Source organism: Protopterus annectens, chromosome 14.part0, assembly GCF_019279795.1.
Source record: "Protopterus annectens isolate FY-2018-M chromosome 14.part0, PAN1.0, whole genome shotgun sequence".
Lineage (NCBI taxonomy): Eukaryota > Metazoa > Chordata > Ceratodontiformes > Protopteridae > Protopterus > Protopterus annectens.
This window is the reverse complement of record NC_056748.1, coordinates 739,941,716-739,964,054: the sequence shown is the minus strand read 5'-3', so window position 1 is coordinate 739,964,054 and position 22,339 is coordinate 739,941,716.

Sequence of the window (22,339 nt, the reverse complement as noted above, 5' to 3'; positions counted from 1 at the left end):
AGATACCTACCTACCCCTGCCTCTCCTTTTCCCACCTTACATTGAACTATCTGCCTCCCTACCTCCTTATTTACTCTCTTCTCCTTTTCCCTCTCTGCTCACTCCTCCCCTGTCACACTTCCCTTCTAAAACTCTCATAGGTTATATATGTATTTCGTGCCTCTACTATTATATATCTACAGTAGGAACAAATATATTTGTAAATATTTGCTAATGGCTTTTTATAATTTTATAATCTTTCTTTTTGCATTTTACTAAACTGTACTTTTAAATACCATGTTTTTTTTATCTGTACCTCTGTATTACTATATTACTAATAATTTGTTTACTATATACATTATCTTTATGGAGCTTTTCTCTCCAGGACTCGATTGAAAATGGGCTCTTCTTGGTCCAATGGACCATCCTGGCAAACAAACTGGAAATAAATAAATAAATAAGATGCCTGTTTAAATATATGTTAACTACTTTCATAACCACAAAATAGTTCCATTGTTAAGGGTGTAGGTTTCAGCCGTAGATGTTTGCTTTGGCAAGTCCCAAGTTTTATATACAGCTCTATGCACCTGTGCCCATACCCTTTGGTAGTCTGTTTCAGGCAGTTTTAAATCCAAATGAAGATATACAGTCCAACATACCTTACAGGATCATGTTAGATGACAAGCTCCCCTCTCTGTGAAGAAATATTTCCAATGTTATTCTTTTATTTATTTTATTGTTAACATTTGTTTACCAGCGTAGTCTGACTAGTCACCAGAAGTGTCCCCTTTTCAGTGGAGACCTAGGGAGTGAAGCTCCACAGAAAATAGTTAAAGTATTAATAAAGTAGACAGTAAATCTTGGGAATATATAGATACATAGCAGTAATGTGTATAGAGCAGATTGCAAAGTTCTGGAGTCAGTGAAGGGAGCAGGATTTTGATAGTATAGGTGGTGTGATATCATTTTAGGAGATAAGTACCAGTATATTCAATATTCTTACTTTTCATTATACAAATTATAGTCACCTTCTTTCAACTTTCTCTATCAGAGCTTTGGCAGGCTAACATCTACCTGAAATCAGCTGGACATATAAGTGAATTTAAGTACACTTTTATCTGCTCTTTTGCATATAGTACTGTATTTAATTAATTTATTTTTGTTTTTCACTGAATATTAACTCAACTGAAGTTGTGGCTGTCTCCCTACAGAGTACATTTTAGAATTTCTGCGTAGCCATTGATAGCAGTGGGGGATAGTTTCACCTCTTCACTGATATTCTGTCTTGCCTTATATAAGTGGTACATTTTGAGTTATCTCTGCTTAATATCAGAGCTTTTGCCAGCTAACATCTACCTGAAATCAGCTGGACGTATAAGTGAATTTAAGTACACTTTTATCTGCTTTTTTGCATATAGTGCTGTATTTAATTTATTTATTTGCATTTTTCACTGAATATTAACTCAACTGAAGTTGTGGCTGTCTCTCTACAGAGTACTTTTTAGAATTTCTGTGTAGCCATTGATAGCAGTGGGGGTAGTTTCAGCTCATCACTGACATTCTGTCTTGCCTTATATAAGTGGTACATTTTGAGTTATCTCTGCTTAATATCAGAGCTTTGGCTGGCTAACATCTACCTGAAATCAGCTGGACATATAAGTGAATTTAAGTACACTTTTATCTGCTCTTTTGCATATAGTACTGTATTTAATTTATTTATTTGTGTTTTTCACTGAATATTAACTCAACCAAGTTGTGGCTGTCTCTCTACAGTTAGTTTCCTACCCACCGCTGTTCTTGTTTTGGTGTTAATGTTGGTGGGTTTGAAATTGCCGGCCCCTCTTGTAGATTTGTATTTGGATACTCCTTCTGGGCCCATCTCATTTGCTCACTCAACTGAGTGCAGTGAGATCATATTCTGATTTCAGGCACTCCTACTGTGTACAAAGAGAGCATTTGGGAAGGACAACCCCGTAGCCTCTTAATCCTGCTCTGATGTTCATCGTGCATACAGCTGCTGTCATAACAGATGGGTTCTCCTGCCATCAGGTGGGTCCTCGGTCGGCCGAATTTCAAAGTCTAGGTCCGGCGTCGGTTGTCGTCGCTTCTTCCCTGACGTCAGTGCGCCAGAGTATAAAAGAACCAGCCAATGCCATTTTCTTCAGTCTTTCTTGCCGCGCGGTGCCCGAAGCAGAAGCAGTTCGCAAGTGCCGGTCGGCCAGCTCCTGAAATTATGAAAATTTTGCAACTGAAGTCTTCTTGAAAGCTAAGTACTCCATTGGGGAAACTTTTCTTGCCTCAGACCGATGTCAGACAAAGTTAATAATTGTATTTCTTGTGGGAAGCAAATACCGCATAAGGATTTTCATTCCATCTGCATTCCTTGCTTAGGCCCAGACCACGACGTCTCGGTCTGTCGTTTTTATGCTACATTCAACAAACGCACCATTAAGCGTCAGGCGGAGTTCACCCAGCACTATTTTGGCAAAAAATTTAACTATATTATGCCGTTGGATACTCCGACTCCAGTTTTGTCTAAAAAACGCAAAGATAAGGACTGACACACGAGGTCCGCGGCCTTTACCGACACCACGCCAAAGCCGACTACAGGTGGTCCGGTTCTCAGCGAGGCGCCTACACAGCCCCTGCCTACCGACGACACTTCATTGGCGGTGTCTTCTGTGCCCGAGGTCGCAGGCTCCTCGGCCCACACCCCGACTACAGATACCGAAGCCACTCTTGGTGGTGAATCTCAAAATGTAGACAGGTCTGCCTCCTGTCAAGGTGTCTTCAGACCTTCCTCTTCTTTTTCTATCAAGGCTTTCATTAAGTCTAAAGCAGCCATGCATCCTAAGAGACAAGCTCCACAGGGCCCTTCTCCAGGCCCCATGCCTAAAAAACAGATGCTTAAAATGGCTGAGGATTTGATTACTCTTATCAGGGGTTCTCAACCCCCCCCCCCGGACAAAAGACCTAGAGTGGAGGAAGAATCCCCCTCCTCTGACCAGGCCTCCATTATTTCAGAGCACTCTGATGAACAGGAACATTCTTACTCCCCTTTTGAAGATTCTGATGCAGAGGAGTCCATTCCTCTGTCTCCCCAGAGGATTACTCATTTGGGGAAATCTTGCATACCTTAAGGGAACACTTCCACTGGAAGGCCAAGAGTACTCAGATTCCAAGAAAGGCTTAGGGATTTTCTCTTGCTACCTCAGCACAGGCCTCTGGCTATACCTCCTGTCTTAGACATACTAGATGATGTGTACTCTGAGGCCTGCCTTAACCCGGATTCTTTACCTCCAGCCCCAGTCAAGCCTGACAGGTACTACCGGGTTCCTGACTCACACCAATTTTTATACAAAAGCCATGCGGCTGACCCAGAAACTATCTCACAGGGCCCCAAGGGAATTGAGGCCTCCACTGCTAAAAACCCATTACCTTCCGAGAGAGATTCAGATCCTTAGAAAGGTGGGGAAAAAAGGTATACACCTCGGCCACCTTAACCATGAGGGCATTAAACTGCCAGTTCCATATGCTAAAGTACCAACAGTTTCTGTTATCACAGTTGAGAAGTAAAATGTCACAACCTGAACAACCAGACTTGAAGGAGTTGTAGGATTTGATGCATAGTGCAGAACAAGTGGGTAAACATACCTTGCAATGTGGTTTTGATGCTCTAGAGGCCTCATGTAGAGCTGCTGTTACAGGATCAGTCATACGTAGACATGCCTGGCTCAAAGAGCAAACCTTACCAGATCATGTCAAAGCTAAATTACTAGATGCCCCTCTACAAAAGGATGTATTATTTGGTGTTAAAGCTGAGGAGGTATTAAAGAAAATGGAGGAAAAGGCTAAATCAATGAAAACAGTGAAAGATTTTCTACAGGTACAACCTCCACGTTTCAGTAGAAATTGGCCTTCCAAAAATTGGTCCTTTCCAGCCACAGACAGACCCCAAAGAGGTAGAAACAGGCGCCCAAGGGGCAGAGGGCAACCTCAAGGATCATTTAGAGGCAGATAATGGCAAGCTAAAAAAAAAAAAAAAAAAAAAAAAAAAAAAAAAAAAAATTATAAACAGAGGCTACAGATTCCATTTTCACACTCCTACTGTCCAAAATGAGAGGCATTTGACTAGTCACCAGAAGTGTCCCCTTTTCAGTGGAGACCTAGGGAGTGAAGCTCCACAGAAAATAGTTAAAGTATTAATAAAGTAGACAGTAAATCTTGGGAATATATAGATACATAGCAGTAATGTGTATAGAGCAGATTGCAAAGTTCTGGAGTCAGTGAAGGGAGCAGGATTTTGATAGTATAGGTGGTGTGATATCATTTTAGGAGATAAGTACCAGTATATTCAATATTCTTACTTTTCATTATACAAATTATAGTCACCTTCTTTCAACTTTCTCTATCAGAGCTTTGGCAGGCTAACATCTACCTGAAATCAGCTGGACATATAAGTGAATTTAAGTACACTTTTATCTGCTCTTTTGCATATAGTACTGTATTTAATTAATTTATTTTTGTTTTTCACTGAATATTAACTCAACTGAAGTTGTGGCTGTCTCTCTACAGAATACTTTTTAGAATTTCTGCGTAGCCATTGATAGCAGTGGGGGGGGGGGGGGAGTTTCAGCTCCTCACTGATATTCTGTCTTGCCTTATATAAGTGGTACATTTTGAGTTATCTCTGCTTAATATCAGAGCTTTTGCCAGCTAACATCTACCTGAAATCAGCTGGACGTATAAGTGAATTTAAGTACACTTTTATCTGCTTTTTTTGCATATAGTACTGTATTTAATTTATTTATTTGCATTTTTCACTGAATATTAACTCAACTGAAGTTGTGGCTGTCTCTCTACAGAGTACTTTTTAGAATTTCTGTGTAGCCATTGATAGCAGTGGGGGTAGTTTCAGCTCATCACTGACATTCTGTCTTGCCTTATATAAGTGGTACATTTTGAGTTATCTCTGCTTAATATCAGAGCTTTGGCTGGCTAACATCTACCTGAAATCAGCTGGACATATAAGTGAATTTAAGTACACTTTTATCTGCTCTTTTGCATATAGTACTGTATTTAATTTATTTATTTGTGTTTTTCACTGAATATTAACTCAACCGAAGTTGTGGCTGTCTCTCTACAGTTAGTTTCCTACCCACCCTCGCTGTTCTTGTTTTGGTGTTAATGTTGGTGGGTTTGAAATTGCCGGCCCCTCTTGTAGATTTGTATTTGGATACTCCTTCTGGGCCCATCTCATTTGCTCACTCAACTGAGTGCAGTGAGATCATATTCTGATTTCAGGCACTCCTACTGTGTACAAAGAGAGCATTTGGGAAGGACAACCCCGTAGCCTCTTAATCCTGCTCTGATGTTCATCGTGCATACAGCTGCTGTCATAACAGATGGGTTCTCCTGCCATCAGGTGGGTCCTCGGTCGGCCGAATTTCAAAGTATAGGTCCGGCGTCGGTTGTCGTCGCTTCTTCCCTGACGTCAGTGCGCCAGGGGTATAAAAGAACCAGCCAATGCCATTTTCTTCAGTCTTTCTTGCTGCGCGGTGCCCGAAGCAGAAGCAGTTCGCAAGTGCCGGTCGGCCAGCTCCTGAAATTATGAAAATTTTGCAACTGAAGTCTTCTTGAAAGCTAAGTACTCCATTGGGGAAACTTTTCTTGCCTCAGACCGATGTCAGACAAAGTTAATAATTGTATTTCTTGTGGGAAGCAAATACCGCATAAGGATTTTCATTCCATCTGCATTCCTTGCTTAGGCCCAGACCACGACGTCTCGGTCTGTCGTTTTTATGCTACATTCAACAAACGCACCATTAAGCGTCAGGCGGAGTTCACCCAGCACTATTTTGGCAAAAAATTTAACTATATTATGCCGTTGGATACTCCGACTCCAGTTTTGTCTAAAAAACGCAAAGATAAGGACTGACACACGAGGTCCGGCCTCACCGACACCACGCCAAAGCCGACTACAGGTGGTCCGGTTCTCAGCGAGGCGCCTACACAGCCCCTGCCTACCGACGACACTTCATTGGCGGTGTCTTCTGTGCCCGAGGTCGCAGGCTCCTCGGCCCACACCCCGACTACAGATACCGAAGCCACTCTTGGTGGTGAATCTCAAAATGTAGACAGGTCTGCCTCCTGTCAAGGTGTCTTCAGACCTTCCTCTTCTTTTTCTATCAAGGCTTTCATTAAGTCTAAAGCAGCCATGCATCCTAAGAGACAAGCTCCACAGGGCCCTTCTCCAGGCCCCATGCCTAAAAAACAGATGCTTAAAATGGCTGAGGATTTGATTACTCTTATCAGGGGTTCTCAACCCCCCCCCCCCGGACAAAAGACCTAGAGTGGAGGAAGAATCCCCCTCCTCTGACCAGGCCTCCATTATTTCAGAGCACTCTGATGAACAGGAACATTCTTACTCCCCTTTTGAAGATTCTGATGCAGAGGAGTCCATTCCCTCTGTCTCCCCCCCAGAGGATTACTCATTTGGGGAAATCTTGCATACCTTAAGGGAACACTTCCACTGGGAAGGCCAAGAGTACTCAGATTCCAAGAAAAGGCTTAGGGATTTTCTCTTGCTACCTCAGCACAGGCCTCTGGCTATACCTCCTGTCTTAGACATACTAGATGATGTGTACTCTGAGGCCTGCCTTAACCCGGATTCTTTACCTCCAGCCCCAGTCAAGCCTGACAGGTACTACCGGGTTCCTGACTCACACCAATTTTTATACAAAAGCCATGCGGCTGACCCAGAAACTATCTCACAGGGCCCCAAGGGAATTGAGGCCTCCACTGCTAAAAACCCATTACCTTCCGAGAGAGATTCAGATCCTTAGAAAGGTGGGGAAAAAAGGTATACACCTCGGCCACCTTAACCATGAGGGCATTAAACTGCCAGTTCCATATGCTAAAGTACCAACAGTTTCTGTTATCACAGTTGAGAAGTAAAATGTCACAACCTGAACAACCAGACTTGAAGGAGTTGTAGGATTTGATGCATAGTGCAGAACAAGTGGGTAAACATACCTTGCAATGTGGTTTTGATGCTCTAGAGGCCTCATGTAGAGCTGCTGTTACAGGATCAGTCATACGTAGACATGCCTGGCTCAAAGAGCAAACCTTACCAGATCATGTCAAAGCTAAATTACTAGATGCCCCTCTACAAAAGGATGTATTATTTGGTGTTAAAGCTGAGGAGGTATTAAAGAAAATGGAGGAAAAGGCTAAATCAATGAAAACAGTGAAAGATTTTCTACAGGTACAACCTCCACGTTTCAGTAGAAATTGGCCTTCCAAAAATTGGTCCTTTCCAGCCACAGACAGACCCCAAAGAGGTAGAAACAGGCGCCCAAGGGGCAGAGGGCAACCTCAAGGATCGTTTAGAGGCAGATAATGGCAAGCTCCTACACAAAGAGGTGGTGAGGATAGTTCGCAGCCATTCAGAAAGCAGACCCAATGACTTTCCCCTTTGCATGCCAAGCAAGGCTCAAATGGCAGCACCCTTAGGCGGAAAACTGGCATTATTTTCAAAAAATTGGCATATTGTCACAAAAGACAAATGGATCCTGGACATTATAAACAGAGGCTACAGATTCCATTTTCACACCCTTCCAAAAATGAGAGGCATGCCAAACCTGCCACACAATCAAAGGGCAGAGGCACAAAGACAAATTTCAGATCTCATGGACATGAAAGCTATTCAAGAGGTACACAAACAGCGTCGGACCAAACCGAATGAACTTTTAAACAGCAAGAAGATTATCAGCAACCAACAAACTTGAAGACTTCAAGAGGTACTTACTCACGAACAAGGTCAAGGTTTTTATTCCAGACTATTTCTGGTACCAAGGAAGTGAAAAGATTGGAGACCTATTTTGGACCTATCCATCCTAAACACATTTTTACTCGTACCAAAATTCAAGATGCTCACAATACAGCAGCTTCTTCCCATGCTGAGCAAGGAGTCTTGGCTGGTAACATTGGACCTCAAGGAGGCATACCTGCATGTCCCAATCAGACAAAATTGCAGAAGATACCTCAGATTTCTTGCAGGTTCAACCCATTATCAATTCTCTGCATTGCCCTTTGGCTTATCTACTGCACCCAGAGTATTCACGAAATGCCTGGCATCAGTAATTGCCTACTGCAGACTTCAAGGGATACAAATATACCCATATTTGGATGACTGCCTGATCCAAGCATACAGCAAGCACATACTTCTGAAACATCTGGCTTTTGTAATAATGTTGTTGAATTCTCTGGGATACACAGTCAACAAAAAGAAATCAAGGCTAATACCCTCTCAGAAAATAATTTTCCTGGGTGCCAACTTGGACACAAACACCCAGATGGCCTACCTCACGCCAGAGAAGCAGGGGCAACTAACTCAATACTTCAGAACACTAGCAAATTTCACCAGGCTGACTGCAAGGAAAATCCTGCAGGCTCTGGGATTCATGGCATCTTGCATCCTACTAATCCCATGTGCAAAGCTGCATATGAGGAAACTTCAATGGTACCTGAAAAAACCTATGGTCTCAACACAGCCACAGCTTGGAAACAATAATACCACTAATTCCATGTCTTCAAAAGGAATTTCTGTGGTGGGCTCAAGCATGCCAAACAAACACAGGTCTCCCATTCTGCAAGCCTCAAGCAAATCAAGTCATCACAACAGATGCCTCGGACTACGCCTGGGGGGCACACATGACAGATCGGTGCATTCAGGGCAAATGGTCCCAAAAAGAAAAGCACCTTCACATCAATCAAAAGGAAATGCTAGCAGTAATAAATGCTATTATAGCTTTCAAAGACCTTCTGCATCCAGGTCAACTATTGATAAGGACAGACAACACCACAGTAATGTGGTACATAAACAAACAGGGAGGAATCCATTCATACCCCCTATGCAGGCTGGCCATGTCACTTTGGAACATGGCTCTGGAATTACAAATCAAACTTCAAGCACAGTACTTACCAGGCAAGGAAAACACGCTGGCAGACAACCTAAGCAGAAATATGACAGATCCACATGAATGGAAGTTGCATCCTCAAGTTTTTACAGAGATAATTCAAGCATGGGGAAGGCCAGACATAGATCTCTTTGCCTCCCACAAAAATCACCAATTGACAAAATTCTGCTCAAGGACTTTTCATCCACAGGCCTGGAGAGTGGACGCTCTCTCTTTCAGTTGGACAACAATGACAGTTTATGCCTTTCTACCTCTTCCTCTGCTTCCCAAAGTTCTATTAAAAACCAGAGCAGACAGACCAAAGATGATTCTCATTGCTCCAGACTGGCCAAGACAGCACTGGTACTCACTCCTGAGGAGCCTGACACATTCCCCTCCATGGACCCTACCTCTAATGCCTCTTCTTCTGACTCAGCACAGCTTCAAAACTCTTCACAGTCAGCTGAAAACACTCAATCTGGCCGCATGGAAGATTCCTTAACATCACAACAGACCCTACTCTCCAAGGAGGTGCAGGATGTCAATTTGGAGGCCAGAAGGCCGTCTACTAGAAAAGCTTACTCCGCAAAATGGAAACGGTTTTGTACCTGGAATGAGAAAAAGGGCCAGAATCCTGGAAAACTGAATTTACCTCAAATATTACAGTATCTAGCTGAGCTGCTAAGCAGTGGACTTTCATTCTCCTCCATCAAAATCCATGCCTCAGCCATTTCTGCAGAATACAACACTGAAGACAATTCCTCAGAGGGGCTAAGAATATAAACCCCCCAAGGAAACAACCAATACCTGCTTGGGATCTCAATTTCATTCTAGAAAAGCTGACCTTGCCTCCTTTTGAGCCAGCTGCCTCAACAGATTTGCAATATTTGTCCTGGAAAACAGCTTTTCTTCTGGCTATCACCTCAGCTCGTAGGGTATCGGAACTACAAGCCCTCATGGCTGTGCAGCCTTTTATCATCTTCCATCAGGACAGAGTTTCCTTATGAACCAACCCATCCTTTATGCCAAAGGTGGTATCCAGGTAGCTTTGAATCAGGCTATACACTTACCTACCTTTTACCCTAATCCTCAAAACAAAGGGGAGAGACTACTACATTCCTTGGACATCCACAGACAGCTGCGTTATTATTTGGACAGAACAAAGCCTTTCAGAAAATCAGAACAGCTCTTTGTGTCCTATGCTACAGGAGCTCAAGGGAAGCCAATTTCCAAACAGACAATCTCAAAATGGATAGCCCACTGCATACGCTTTTGTTACTCTTTTCATGGTAAAACTGTACCTGCAGGCATCAGATCTCACTCCACATGGGCCACAGCTACCTCTGCAGCTTTCCTCAGAGGCGTTCCTACCAAAGATATTTTGGAAGCAGCCACTTGGAGTTCTGTGCATACCTTCTCCAAGCACTACCACCTACCATTATACTCCAAAACTAGAGCAGGCTTTGCCACTGCAGTCTTGCAGGGCATTCTGGCTTCTCCTAGTTCCACCTAGTGCCTACCACCCCTTTCTTAGCTTTGGGATTCTACCCATCTGTTATGACTGCAGCTGTATGCACGATGAACATAGTACAGTTTTGTACCTACCATAAATGTAGATGTTCGAGTGCTAATACAGCTGCAGTCCAGGTTTCCCTCCCTCCTTCCCCTCTTGGGACAGGCCTATTGGCTAACACCTCCTCATACAACCTGATTGGGGTATTCTTTTATGGTGTATTTGCTTGCAACTACTGTATTTTGATTATATTGCATTACTTTATTACACAAATTTATGTATTGCCTTCCTTCTGGGGGCACCTGACATCTGGGGCAAGAAAAACTGAAGAAAATGGCGTCAGCTGGTTCTTTTATACCCCTGGTGCACTGACGTCAGGGAAGAAGCGACAACAACCGATGCCGGACCTAGACTTTGGAATTTGGCCGACCGAGGACCTGCCTGACGGCAGGAGAACCCATCTGTTATGACTGCAGCTGTATTAGCACTCGAACATCTACATTTATGGTAGGTACAAAACTGTACTTTCACTCCCTCAAAAAAAAAAAAAAAAAGTGTATATGTATATATATATATATATATATATATATATATATATATATATATATATATATATTATTATTAATCTGCTCTTACTGTAACTGTCTTAGTTGCTCTTCTGCGTGCTGTTATCTGTTCAGTCGCTCTTACTCTGCACTTATTACTGCTTGTTAGTAGCCTTCTAATTTACTGCCTTCTGCACTTGTTTTTGAGTCATTTGTTAATTTAATTGCATTTATTTGATCTGTATTTGCCGTAGTGTTGCTACACACTTGGGTGTGCTGGCCTGCACTACAATTTGAATTGTATTTACTGCTGCTTTAGCTGCTTTTCTGTAACAAAAAAAAAAATTCTAAGCTTGTTTCCTGCCTTTCCTGTAACTAGTCAAGTCCAGATACAGACTTGCTGTATCCATGACTGTTGATAAGCTTCTGAGCCCCCCCAAGCCTTTCTGTGTTGGAGGGAAGCCTTCTAGCTTATCAGTGGGAGTGGTAAGCACTAGGTAGCCTATTTACCATGGGAAGAGTGGGTTTTGGCCCTGAAATTGTAGTTTATTGGCCATTTGGGCAGTTTCTTCATCTCTTTCTACTTAAAAGCCCATTTTGCATTTGATCCCTGCCTTTCCTATAACTAGTGTAGTCCAGGTACAGATTTGCTGTATCCAGGACTGTTGGTAAGCTTTTGAGCCCCCCCCCAAGCGCTTCTGTGTTGGAGAGAAGCCTTCTAGCTTATTAGTGGGAGTGGTAAGCACTAGGTATCCTATCTACCACAGGAGGAGGGGTTTCTGGCCCAGAAATTATAGTTTATTGGCCGTTTGGGAAGCTTTTCCATCTCTTTCAACCTTCTGATTTAAAAATCTGTGTTTGTGCTTGTTTCCTGCCTTTCCTGTTACTAGTCTAGTCCAGGTACAGATTTGCTGTATACAGGACTCTTTGTAAGCTTCTGAGCCCCCCAAGCATTTCCCTGTTTGAGGGAAGCCTTCTAGCTTATCAGTGGGAGTGGTAAGCATCAGGTAGCCACCACAAGAGGAGTGTTCCCTGGCCCAGAAATTGTAGCTATTGGCTGTTTGAGCAGTTTTTTTTCCATCTCTTTCAACTTTCTGGTGTGAAAGCCGCACTTGTGCCTGTTTCCTGCCTTTCCTGTAACTAGCCTAGTCCGGTTACAGAGTTGCTGCATCCAGGATTGTTAGTAAGCTTCTGAGCCCCCCAAGCCTTTCTGTGTTGGAGGAAAGCCTTCTAGCTTATCAGTGTGAGTGGTAAGCACTAGGTAGCCTATCCTCCATGGGAAGAGTGAGTTTTGGCCTAGAAATTGTAGTTTATTTGGCCGTTTGGGCAGTTTTCCATCTCCTTCAACTTGCTGGCTTAAAAGCCTACGTTTGTACTTGTTCCCCACCTTTCCTGTAACTAGTCAAGTCCAGGTACAGATTTGCTGTATCCAGGACTCTTTGTAAGCTTCTGAGCCCCACAAGCCTTTCTGTGTTGGAGGGAAGCCTTCTAGCTTATCAGTGGGAGTGGTAAGCATTATGTAGCCTATCTACCACAAGAGGAGTGGTTCCTGGCCTAGAAACTGTAGCTATTGGCCGTTTGGGCAGTTTTTTTTCCATCCCTTTCAACATTCTGGTTTAAAAGCTGCGCTTGTGCTTGTTTCCCACATTTCCTGTAATTAGCCTAGTCCAGATACAGAGTTGCTGTATCCAGGACTGTTGGCAAGCTTCTAAGCTCCGCAAGCCTTTCTGTGTTGGAAGAAAGCCTTCTAGCTTATCAATGGGAGTGGTAAGCACTAGGTAGCCTGTCTACCATGAGAGGAGAGGTTCTTGGCCCAGAAATACTAGTTTATTGACCATTTGGACAGTTTGTCCGTCACTTTCAACTTTCTGGTTTAAAAAACCACATCTGCACTTGTTTCCCAGCTTTCCTGTAACTAACCTACTGGGTAGCACTAGAAAGCCTTAAACTGATAAAAGCCTTCTAGCTTAGAAGAGAGACTTTGGAGTGATTTAGTATCAGTTTTCTGTACTTTCTTGCTGTACTTAACTGTTTTTCACCTAAACGCAGATTTTCCAGCATTTATTGTGATTTAAAAGCTTGTTTTTTTCACATATTGTACTTATTTGACTACCTGCACTTTTAAAAAGTTTTTTGTTTAAATAATTTAACTGTTGTAGGCTACACACTAAAGTGCAATAGCCTTTTCTGATCATTTGTAGTCGTTTAAAGCTGTTTTAAGTGTATTTTTTACTGTTTTTTCCTTATCTTTTCAAAAAAACAACAAAAGAAAAATTCCTTGTTTCCCGCCTTTCTAAGCTAATATAGTCCAGTTTTCAGGCTAGTGCTGAATTCAGGGCTGTGATGCTAGTTTCTGAGTTGCCCATACCTTACTTGGATAGAAGAAAGTTTCTCTGTTCACCTGTGAGAGAGGGGAGCTTTGAGCAACCTCTCTGTCCCTGGAGGAGTGGTTCCAGGCCAGAAGTTAGTAGTTTATTGGCCATTTTGGGCTAATTTCTATCTCTTTAATTTCCCTACTATAAAAACCATGTTTACATGATTTTGCGCAACGGGCAGTGCCGGTTAGCTATGGTTAAATTATTCCTGGCTCCACTTAGTCTCCTCTTCAGTTTTTCCCTTGAAAGTAGTCTAACTCTCAACCTAAGCACTCAAAAAGCATCTTACAGCCCATCACTTGCTCAGACCTAATAGCAAGCACTAATATACCCTGACACTGATTGCCCAGCAGGGCAAGGCTCTTTATTCACCCCTCACCAACCAAGCGACTAAGCAGAGCACCCTACTATTCAGGCATGACCAAAGGACAACTTCAGGTGCACTCTCCAGTCCAGCTGGTGAATCTGGGTATCCTGAGGCAATGTTACATCTGCCTCATTTACACAGAAAACCCTTTCCTCCTACCACAAAACACTAACATATGCAAGAGATGCAATTATACAGCCAAACTGGAAGCTAAGCTGTCCCCACCCAAGACTGGAACAGACAGTCAAGAGGAGAAGGTTAACACTTGCACCACACCTCCAGCCGCACACAGACCTACTAAAACAGCACTGGCAAAAGATACACATAAATACACAAAATCATACTCGGAGGCTTTAAATAAAAACCTTCAAAAGCATCAAAGACCTCCAAAGCAGACACCCAAACAACCTGCACTTCCCTTCACAAACCAGACAACACATAAAACAGAAAATCAGTGTGCTGCACAATCACAGTCCTTAAGGCGAAATAACATACCTAACACACTAGTAATAGGTGACTCTATAGTCAGGCACACTGTCGTCCCACTCGCTAGGCTGGACAAGAAGAAGGTTACTGTTAGCTGCCTCTCTGTCATTGTTCATGGTGGTGTGAATGACCTGAGACGTACCTCCCTGGACTACATGAAAAGAGACATGGAAGAGCTCTCTGATCATGCAGCCCAGGCTGGTATGACCCTGATTAGCATCCTGCCCTCACGAAGAATGATACCCCAGTATAAAGAAAAAATGATCAATTTCAACAATTGGCTAAGCTTCTGGTGTCATTCAAAGGGGATCCAGTGTCTGTCAGCCTGGGACGACATGCTCGACAAGACGCATTGCTTCGCAAGAGACGGCTTGCACCTGTCACCCCTAGGCTTTCGAATACTGGCTAAGGCTCTTGCTGCCCCCATAGTGCCTTTTTTAGGCAAGGCTCAAAAGTCAAACCCACCTCCGTAAACAGCACAATTAAAAAAAACTGAGGGTTATGCTACTCAACACCAGGAGTTTAAATCTCAAAATGCTCACGCTCGAATCACTCCTCAGTATGGAGAACGTCGTCATCTGTGCAGTAACTGAAACCTGGTTCAAGGCTCCAAAGAGCACCCCAACACTACGGGTTACAACACATACCACACGTTTTAGCCACGGACTGAAACACAAAAGAAGGGGGTGTATCCATTTTCATCAAGGATACCTACATCTCCAGGTTTGTGGCGCAGCATGATACCTCTGAGATCATCCATGTGCAACTAACATCGGGCAGATCTGCAATTCAAATTGTGGCCTGCTACAGATCACCCTCCTTGACTCAGGACCACCACTTCACCTTTCTGGAGACACTGGAAAACATGAAGGTCTTACCGAACACCCTGATACTGGGCGATTTCAATTACCCTACCATTCACTGGGAAAACTACTTGAGTACAAATTCCCAGGCCCAGCGCTTCCTGGAATTCATCAACTCAAATGCCCTGGATCAGCTGGTAAACTCCCCTACCAGAGTTGAAAACATACTGGACCTAGTCATCACCAACATGGGAGGCAGGTGTTCCACACCGGAGGTCAATCCTTCACTGGTTAGATCAGACCATAAACTAATCACTCTGGATGTCCACACCCCACCACCACCCCCAACTAAGGAAACTACAGTAAAAAAACTTTTCTAAAGCAAACTTCACCTTACTTAAGACAGAGGTGGTAAGTTTCACAGCCCCCATGCTAAAGGATAACGCTGCCCAAGATGCAGAAACCTTTACAAATGCACTCTATAAGCACCTACAAGGATGCATGGATCATGCCATCCCTAGCAAAACCAAGACTCACTCCTCTAAGAGAAGGAAACCAGTTTGGTGGACCCCTGCAATAAACAAGGATGCATGGATCATGCCATCCCTAGCAAAACCAAGACTCACTCCTCTGAGAGAAGGAAACCAGTTTGGTGGACCCCTGCAATAAACAGGCTATACAATAGAAGGAGGAAACTAGTTCAGAAAAAAAGCAAATCCCAAGAAGGAAAGACATCCCTGATCAGTATCAGTAAGAAACTAAGGTCCCTCATGAAATCATCCAAGGCTAACTTTGAAAGAAAAATAGCCAAGGATTCAAAAGATAACCACAAAGCCTTCTCTAGCTATGTTAAGAATCTAAGTGGCAACTCGCAGATATACACTGAACTAGTGCAAAATAGCACAAAATATACTGAACCTACTGATATTGCCAACATCCTGGCAGATAGATTCAGTGTAAACTTCACCCCCCTCTCACCTCCAAAAAGTCCCACAACAATACCAGAAAAGTGTAGTGTCCCAAAAATCACAGATGCACAGGTGAAAACAGCCCTTTCAAAAGCCAAAAACACAGCATCATTGGGACCAGATGGTGTCCCAGGCTGTGTCTTGCCCGAATTACAGAACGAACTAACCCCCCACCTAAACACGCTGTTCAACTTCAGCCGCTCCACAGGTTACATGCTCATAGAATGGCACACAGCGACAGTTATACCTCTCCACAAAGGAGGGTCTGCAACTGACCCTGGTAACTATTGCCCCATAAGCCTGACTAGCCTGGTCTGTAAGGCTATGGAGTGCATCATCATAGAATTGATTAACAGAGACATTGGGAACCTCCAAACACTTGACCCGACCCAGTTCGGCTTTGTTAAGGGCAGATCATGCCTAATTAACCTGGTTGACTTCTTTGAGACAGTCACCAAGGCAATAGATGAGGGAAAGGTGGTTCACACAGCCCACCTTGACCTCGCCAAGGCTTTCAACACCATTCCCCACTTGGGTATTACAGAAAAACTCACCAACCTGAACATAAACCCCTACATCACGAGGTAGGTTGCCAACTGGCTTACAGACAGAACTCACGCGGTAAGAATAGCAGGCTCCAGGTCTGACTCTAAACCAGTCACAAGTGGTGTCCCACAAGGCTCGGTCCTGGGACCCCTACTGTTTGGCATATACTTCTCAGAAGTACAGGCAAACACAGGAGGACTATGGCTAACCAAGTTCGCCAATGACTGCAAACTGGGAGCCATGATTGACTCTCCGTCTAACACGGACATCCTCCAAAAGGACCTTACTGAGACGGACACCTGGTGTCAAAGTCATGGCCTCAAGCTAAATGCCAAAAAATGCATAGTCATCCCATTTGGGAAAAACAAAACACCCACGAATTACCACATAGGTGGCAGCTCCCTTAATACAGAAGAGGTAATAAGAGATCTGGGGACCCAGGTAGATAGTAATCTCTCTGTTGTCAATCATATTTCCAAAGTAGTTAGGAAATCCTTTTATGTGGCCCATCTGATTACTAAAGGGTTCACATCTAGAAATAAAGAGGTTATAGTACCCCTCTACTCGTCACTCATTAGACCCATCATAGAGTACAATGCCCCATTTAGGATGTACCTCACAAGACACTTCCAACAGCTGGAAAGACCACAAAAGTACCTCACCAAGAGGATTACTGGCCTCAAACATATGTCCTATGCAGCCCGACTGAAAAACTCTGGCTATACTCAGTAGCATATTGCTTACTCGGAGGTGATGTCTGCCTGACTTGCAAAGCCATGTCCAACTCAGAATTGATGGATATGCTCCACCTAAAGAAATCCAAGTCACTGCGAGCCACATGCTCTAGTAAGCTAAACCTCGCCCCAACAATAAATAGAACATGCTGGAGGGATAGATTCCTGTCACAGAGACTCCCCATGCTTTGGAACAAAATTCCAAATTATGTCAGGCAGAGCCCCTCACTAACACTCTTCAAGAGAAACCTTGATGAGTGGGTGGGTAACAGAAAATATACCCCTGGAATCACTTCATTGGCTCTGCTTGACAGAGGATCAGTTAATTAACCAGTGGAGCAGCGAAAGCTGACACACTCTGGCTAGGCTTATAAATACCCTAGGGCAGATAGCCTAGTACTTACCTATGAACCTATATATGATAATATGTAACATGGAGGGCTATGACAAAATATCAAAGGGACAATTTTGAATAGTTTGAGCAGGGCTGTGATGGCACAGTAGTGAAAGAGGAACAGAGAAAGAATAACCAGAGTATGGGGTGTCAATGAAAGTTAAGTAATAAAAGATAATAGACATGGTTAGAGAAGAATTTAAGGATCCTAGGGTTGTATACCTGTCTGAGGGTCAGAGTCAGTGAGTCGCACATTCTGAAGATGTAAGAGGAGTACAGGGAGTTGCCTGCTCATCTGTTTGACTTAGAAACCTGAGGAAGAGTCTGGTCTGTAGAGCATATAGGGAATCTTCTTCTTCTTTCAGCTTTTCCCAGTTAGAGCATATAGAGAATAAGGTTGTAAAATATTAGATAGAGCAGGGCATTTAACAGGCTTGGAGAGGGGTTTATGAGTGAGTAATATTTGGGAAAGATGTACGCAGTGTGGTAATTTTAGCCACACAAGTTATTTAAGGGACAGGCAGTGGTGGGATTTATTATGCATATTATAGAAAAATTTAACTATTTTGCTTTAGCATTGATCTAAGCTGATGGATAGTGTGGCTTCTAAATTGGCCAGTGTTAGGGAAACATAGTGAAGAGCTGGAAATAGGAAGTTAGAGGCTAAATGTTTTCTTGCTGGAGAAGTAAGATAAGGTTTAATCCTATACAGTGCACAAAGTTTTTTGTGTGTTTTTTTTTTTTTTGACTACTTCCCTGATATGGCTATCACATTTCAGGTTTTCGTCACCAGAGACACGTAGCAGCTTTGTACAGGATATTAGTTTGATCTAGGTTTTAGCTCAATGTACTGTTTTGGAGTGAATAATATTGGTTTTGATTTTTTTCACATTTAGGGACAGTTGACGGTTAGACAGCCATTTTTCAATAGATATTAAGGGAATCTTGTGTAATTTGTAGTGGTTTGTCAAGGTTAGTGACAGAGCATAGAAGGGTAAAGTCTTCAGCATGCTCCACAGTGAAGGCATGCTTGCTGGCCTTATGGAGATCACTTATAAATATGTTGAAGAGAAGTGGGCCAAAGATGGAACCTTGAGGGACACTGACTGATACCAGGAAGCAGATGTAAAAGCATATCCATTTGACAGATTGAGATCTTCCAGTGAAATAGCTTTCAAATCATGAAAGAGAAGGGAAGGGAAGTCAAGCCTGAGGACATAAAGTCTTTGGATGAGCAGAGTATGTGATGCTGTAGTGAAAGATTCTGAAAGGTCAGGAAAAACTGCAGATACTAGTTGACTTTTGTTTGCATTTTGATTTATTGAGGATGTGAAGTTAAGGAGGGCTGTGATGGGGTACTGTGGCCTAGCCAAAATCCATATAGTGTTGGAGACAGAAGATTGCCATCTGTGAATGTAAGGAGCTTTGTGTGAAAGCATTTTTCTAGAATTTTAGATAAAGGAGATAGGATGATGACTGGTCTGTAGCTAGAGGGGTCGGTAGAATTGACACTTTTGTGCAATGGTAGTATACAAGATTTCTTCCATAAGGTGAGGACATAGCTTTCTTTTATGGAGCGATTTATCAGTATGGAGACAGGAAATGCTAGAGCATCAGCTGCAATTTTTAGGTGTTTTTTGTTGCATCGAGTGGGGGTGGAGATAACTTGGGTGAGGCCATGTAGGTTTAATGTATTATTTTAGGAATTGTTTGTAAGTAATAGCAAGCTGATATTAAGGTCTCCTAGTATAACTGTTTGATATGGGATGTTAGTTGTAAACCAGTACAAGAATTCCTCTGTTATGTTAGTATTATTGTTAGAGTGTGTGTGTGTGTGTGTGTGTGTGTGTGTGTGTGTGTGTGTGTGTGTGTGTGTGTGATTTACTATCAAATGGTTGAAAGTAACATACCTAAATGAATAGCATATATGTGAAAATCCTTTATTCGACTGTCATAAACATCCATTCAGAATGTCGAAACTACAATGCAATTTGAATAAATTAACTCTATCACTTCATTGTCATCGCCAAAAGCCCATATCACCAAAAACTCATTTTGACGAATTTAATTTCATCCAAACATAGTAGTGGAGTTAGAATATATAGTTGGGGGGTGGGGATACAGCCCACCACATCAGAGGTGTGTGTGGGGCATAGCCCCCCTATCTAGCCTGGTTTCATACTGACCAGTTTCTGTTAAGAGGGTAAGTAAGTAGTGTTTAATCACACTGGGTTTGGTTTGGTTTTGCAAAGGGTGGAAAAATGGTCGAAAATGTTGAAACATTTTGATTTTCGACCATTTGAATGCTTCCATGTGCTGAATTTCAATAATATGATTCTACATTATGATAGCTTTTCATTCTGAACTTAAAACATTTGATAGTAAACCTATATATATATATATATATATATATATATTTTTTTTTCCGATAAATCATATGGACTTGTGTTTGTTTAATCTGGATGACGATATTAGAATTTCAGCCCTGTTTAGTAAAGGAGAGAAGCAAGGATACAGGGTTATATTCAAGTTGTTGTGATAGATAATGGTCACTCTCTCTTTGATCTATCTAATCATAGAATATTGTAGCCTGAAGGAGGGATTTTGTCACTTTTTACTTCCTGTTTCATCCAGGTTTCTGTGGTTAGAATGATAATGAGTGAATACTGGACTGTACATGCAAGGACATCTGTAATGTTATTATTTATACTGCACAGGTTAACATTATAGAGGTGTAACTCCGAAGAGGTAGTTGTTTTTTGGAGCTCATAGTTGTCAGCATTTAGGGAGGGAGTGCAGTAAATTAGCAATGGTGTTGCTGTACCTGAGCTTGGGTGTATATCACCACACAGAAATAACAGGTGTTACAGGATAGTTGGTATTGGAAAAAAGCTGTTTTTCTAGTTTTGAGGTATAAATCGAATTTGTTTAGAGTTATGGCTATAGTAGTTTATTTTATATAGAAGAAGGACATTACAGTTGATTAAGGCAGTAGCTATGGAGAAATGTCAATGTTAGTTGTTTTTGTTCTCTGTTAGTGTACCTGAATAAGGCAGATGTGAAATTGGAGGTGGGTGAAGTATTGATGGGTAATATCTCAACAGTAGTAGTAATGGGACTAAAAAGAGAAGTATAGGACATTTTTAAGAGTTACAAAAGGATTAGAATATGAAGAGCTCTATGTAGTTAGGCTGTACGAGTTATTCTAGAGAAGAATTTTACTTATAGGAAATTAGGTAGTGGTATAGAGAGAGGGCAGTGAGTGTTGGGGAGTAGTTAGATAAGTAGCTGCAGAGAGGAAGGTTTACATCAAAAATAACAGCTATTATAGAGAGAGGAGAGAGAGAGAGTGTGTTGTACTATAGATGTATATAGATGTATAAGGTGAGGGAGGGAGGGTGTGCTACTTTGGAAGGTAAGCTTGGACTCTAACTGTAAATAAAGGCTATTATGAGGTAAGTATAGGGTCTTAAGGTTGCTCGAGTTGTGACTGATATAGATAGTACTCAGAGACTGGAAAAGAATGTTTATTTAGTTGAAATTAGTTTATGCAAAGAGAGTATCTACATGGATAGGTAGTGGATTACACTGTTCTGAACAGGAGAGAAGGGAGGGGATACAGTATATCATATTAGAGTGGGAGAGATTTAATATTGAGTTTGTTGGCAGGGATAAGGTATTGGTGCAGAGGGGGGAGAAAGGGTTTGGGTACAGTGCTTTGATTGGTGGCAGTCTAGGTAGTGGGAGGAGGAGTTTAGATTTATATTTGGTGTAAGTGGGGGCAGGCGGGAATTGGAAGCAGGGTAGGTGAACAGAGTAGGGCCTGCTTCAGGAAAAAAAAAAAAAATATCAGAAAAACAATAGCTATCATAGGGTAGAATAAACTGGAGAAGTAAGATTAGGGTGCAGATGTGACCTGCAAGGGCATGCAGTATTAAAGGTAACGGGTATATGTTACTACTTCTGCTGTGGTATTGGTTCTTGTCTTTCACACCTCTAGTCATTTTGAAAGCACCCGCATAACCTCTGATAATATATTGTAGCCATATATCTTTGCCTTTGTCTTCTACGTCTTTTGCATTCATTATTATATGGTATGTACAAATAATTCAAAATTCTGGTATTTAATTTTTGGATAACATAGGCAAAAGAAGAGCTCCTAAATGTCTGCATTTTAACTTTATCTAATAGTAACCTTATTATCTCATTGTGGAGCATTTCAACCTGGGGCTCCAATATAAACACAAGACAGCTGTTAAGTACACAAGTTATCAGAGCACCTTGGGTCAAAGGCTGAAGACTGACTTTCTAATCATGTTATTGGTCCTCAGGCAATGCTTTCTACACCATTAAGTCAAGGGAGTTGCTGATCTGTCAGCTGATCACTACTTTGTCATGAGATGGGTCAGACAGCTAGGGACCAGCTGGACAGATCCAGGAATCCCAAATGTAATGAGGGGATCTTAAGAATACCTAGCCAAGGTTTTGTTGTGGAAAGAGCTTAACTCTTATATTGAAAAGTGCTTCTGCATTATACAGGAGGAAGATAGTGATGCAGTGTCCAAAATGGGCCCCATTCTACATCTGGAAAGTGGAGCAGGAGGAAGTAAGAAGTTGTCTCCAAAAGTTATTTTTGCCCGCGATAGCAATAACCCTAGAACCTGCTAGG